Here is a 4,054-nt window from a genome sequence, read left to right as displayed (position 1 = left end):
ATCGGTCTCAGGGAAGGACTGTGATTGGTGCAGGCTGGGTCCCATGACCTTTGAGGCCAGGGGATGAACATTTCTGATTGGCCACTCCTGGGTCACATGACGCGCAATACCAAGATGATGTAAATACTTGCTAGGCAGAGAAAAACAGTCGCTACCACATACCTCTAAATCTCCTTACCTCTCAGAATTACTGAAAAGAGTAAGGATAATATTCGTAAGTGCTGAAATGGAGAGCCTCAGTAATTGGTCGGTATTGTTTCTTCCTCTAGCATCATAAGAACTACTTCAAATAATCTTTCTTCCAAAGTCTTGGGGCAAATGGGCACTGATAAAATCAACGTTAGCTCAAACCTTAGCCGCCAATTTGAACTGAATCTGAACCTTTCTGAAGTACTGACAATGTTCAGTAAACCCCTTTCTCCAGCGTGTCTCATTTTCCCGAGCCAGATGGACCCAATCACCAAACCCATCATAAGGATGCAAAGATGCTTATCTCCAAACAGCTTCAGTGTTCTGAATATATTTCCCAAGAAAAACAACCTACAGTATTTTTCTGACTTCTTCACAGAGCCGGGGAGTTTGGATGAAGTGGGAAAATTCCTGTCTCTGAACTGAATATCGGCTTCCTGTAGCGTCCCCTGCCAAAGAATGGATTGTGTGTGCCTCACCCTCGCCAAAAGCGTAAGGCTCTTCAGGACCTCTCAAGGAATTAAGGACAGAGAGTTCTGGGCCCTCAGTGACGTGCCCACCAGCCCTACACCGTTGTTCCAATGCTCCACTGCAGCCGGCTGGGTAGCTGGATGCCCCCCAAACTGCAGGCGCACTGCCCTCTGTGTCCTCAGTCAGACATCTCCTTTCTGGAAAGCATGCTCTTCCCGCTTCCCTCCCCCAAAAGTCCATCTCTCAAAAGTCTTCAAGGCCCACTTCTAGACTGTTTTCTCCCCCTTTGCTTCCCCTCGACTACCTTTGAATTGTTTACTCCCCTTGTGGAATATATCTTGTGCCTCATGCTATGTTAACGTGAATGATAAGCTTCGTAATCCATATAAGGGCATTTTTCAAAAGTCTGCTATGTAGCTGTGCCAGTCGCTGGAGGTAGAGATGTATGAGATAAAACTAAACACAGCAGACACTAGTTCTTAGTTGCCCGGATATTACATATTTCAGTTCCGGGATTTTAAAATTTATTGGCTTGCCGCAGTTCATGCTTCAGATAATTCCGTCATTCACCTGCTCTGAGTTTTGACATCCTTAACCACAAAATGAAAACTTTAAGCTACATGGGCAACAAGGATCTTTTCTCATTTGGCACCGAGTCTCATGTTTGATAGTCACTTTGTCAGCACTTAAATGTCACTGTGTTCTTCTACTCCAGATATCATTGTCCGATGATACATTTCCCTCTGAACTCCAGAGAACTTTGGGCAGAAACTCGGAATTAATAGGCAATGAGTATATCCATGTTTGCTGAACATGGTCAGCTTGGAGGTCAAGTTGCTAAAACCCATTCCCCTTCATCTAGACCTGGGTCCCCTCATCTCTAAAATGGAACACTAAGGCCCCTTTCATCCACCTCTGATGTCATGATTCAAAATTGTTCTCTCTCACTCCCCTGAGAAGCACATTATGTTCTTCAAGGATATGGCTGCCAAGCCACCTGGTAGCCGGAAACAAATACTCCACTACATCCAACCTCACCCCAGGGACGAACACAAGCTGCTTTTTATTATTTTTTGTTTTTTCACCCCAGGGACAAAAGCTGACTTTATTATTTTTTGTTTTTCGTTGTTTTTTTTTTTTGTAATAAGAGAAACAATTTGTGCATGTGTTTGTATCACTATTTTTCAAATCTAATTTGTTTAAATTAGAGCAGTTGTAGGTCTGCAGAAAACATTTCTGTTTTCATGCAGAAAACCCAGGATGAGTTTTGTAGAAGAGTCTGCAACTAGATGCAGCAGGCTTGAATTTTAGTCACTGTCCCCCATTCCGAGCACACGTTTGCTGTGGAAACTAGTTGAGAAAACAATCTCTGGAGAGGCCGGGGTGGCAGTCAGCACTACCTGATTATAACTCACCCTCCTTACCTGTTTCCTGGCTTCTCTCTTTCCCATTTACTGCCCTGAGGCCCTGGCTCCATTCCCGTGTGCAGAAGGAACCACTGTCTACAGCATCATGTTGAGACTCCCTCAGCCATTTTGTGGACAAGGTCCTTCACAGCACTCAAAGAATTCGATGGAAGATGAAAAATTCAGTCAATTAATACAGATTTTTCCAAATAGAGAAGAAGCTCTTTAACTGGCCTCCTCTTAGCTCCCTCTGTTAACCATGCGTGCACTAGAATGAGCTGGCTGATGCCCCTCAGCTGGGAGCTGAGCTGTGGGCTGGTGCTTACCAAGAGCTGTCAGCGCTTGTCCCCATGCCCATTGATGACAGCAATACTTATTGAATAGAAATGTGATTTACTTGAATATTTTATAAATCAGTTAATACATGTGCAAAAAAGGAGGTGTTGATTACATAGATAAAAGCAAATTAAATGCTTGGTAAGGAGTGAAAAAATGCAATTTCCTAAAAACATTCACAATCAATCTTCATGCTCATGATAAATGTTGGTGTTCAGTGAAAAAGAGTAAAAATATAGAAATTTTCTTCACTCAGATTACTCTGTGGTGTGTATCTTCTTGTTCTACTTTGAAGAATCCCAAAACTAAAAGTTGTAGATGATGACGTGATAGCTACAGTTTATGGAAGAAAAACAACCCACATGCCAATCAGAAGGATCCATACACAAAATTTTTAAAAAGCCTTAGCTTTACATGAGAACACTGGCAACCACTATAGGTTATAATTTAAAAATATAATATTTAAGATACGCTTAAATCAGTTTTGTTACTTTTCGAGTAACAGACCTAAGAAAATGTCAATAGAATGTAGATGAACAACATTCTATATAGTGTAAGATCAAAATATTTTGAGTTTTTCAGTTTGCATTCAGGTTTTAGGACTGTCTCCATAGTTGTTTATGATGATGATGATGATGATGATAAATTTCAAGCATATACAAAAGTAGAGAAAGAAAGTAGAACAAACTTCCATATCCCATTGTTCAGATTCAACACTCAAGATTTTGCCATTCATGCTTCAGCTATTTGTCTTTTTCCTTTGCTGGCATATTTTAAAACAAATTTCAGACACCGAGTCATTTTACTCCGGCTTATTTTAGTAAACATCTCTTTAAAAAGATGTCATTTTCACATAACCGCAACACCATCATCATACCTAACAAATAGCAACAATTCTTTGGTACTATGTGATGTCTACGCCGTACTCAATTTTCTCAGATTACCCCAAAATGTCTTTTACCATTGGTTTGTTTAAAATCATGACACAAGTACAGTTCATATACTACATTCGTTTGTTGCAATCTTATGGTCTTATTAAATTTTGAACAATACTCCCCCATTTTATTTTTCTTCATGATATTTGCTTGTTGAAGAATCCATGCTTTTATAATATGGAGAAATGTAACAATTTCAAGGGATTCAAACAATTTCAAAGAAGAGCAATTGACCTGGGTCCTCAAAATGCCAGAACATACAGTTTTGCCAGGGGCTCAGGAAGGGGTTGCTGTCATGGTCCGAGAAGAGTTTCCACCCCTTGTGGACTGACCAAACAAGTAAAATGCTGAAAACTGGTTTAATCTCTGAAAACAAAGGTTCAAAGCAATATTGAAATGGAAATCAAAGCAATATTGAACTACGAGACTTCACATCCATTAAGATGGTAAAATCAGAAAGGAAAATAGATAAAAACAAGTGTTGGCAATGATGTGGAGAAGTTAGAACCCTCATACCTGCTGGTAGAAATGCAAAATGGTGCAGCCACTTTGAAAAATAGTCTGGTAGTTTCTCAAAAGACTAAACATGGAGTTACCTTATGACCCAGTAATTCCACTCTTAGGGAAATACCTTAGAGGAATGAAAACCTATGTCCAACCAAAAACTTGTACACAAATGTTCATAGTAGCATTGTTCATGATAACCAAAATAGTAGG

The 4,054-nt window shown here is 40.1% G+C and overlaps 1 long non-coding RNA gene across 1 annotated transcript in view; it reads right to left on the bottom strand.

Annotated features, from left to right (window-relative positions):
* Positions 1 to 2,483: 2,483 nt before the first annotated feature.
* The window catches only part of LOC143649999 (uncharacterized), a 99,431-nt gene continuing 97,860 nt past the window's right edge, over positions 2,484 to 4,054 (bottom strand). The window contains exon 12 of the long non-coding RNA XR_013159306.1: positions 2,484 to 3,703. This is a non-coding gene — a long non-coding RNA (uncharacterized LOC143649999). The remainder of the gene's footprint in view (positions 3,704 to 4,054) is intronic.

Source organism: Tamandua tetradactyla, chromosome 11 (assembly GCF_023851605.1).
Source record: "Tamandua tetradactyla isolate mTamTet1 chromosome 11, mTamTet1.pri, whole genome shotgun sequence".
NCBI lineage: Eukaryota > Metazoa > Chordata > Mammalia > Pilosa > Myrmecophagidae > Tamandua > Tamandua tetradactyla.
The sequence above is the reverse complement of the archived record's forward strand: the minus strand, read 5'-3'. Positions and strand labels throughout refer to the sequence as shown.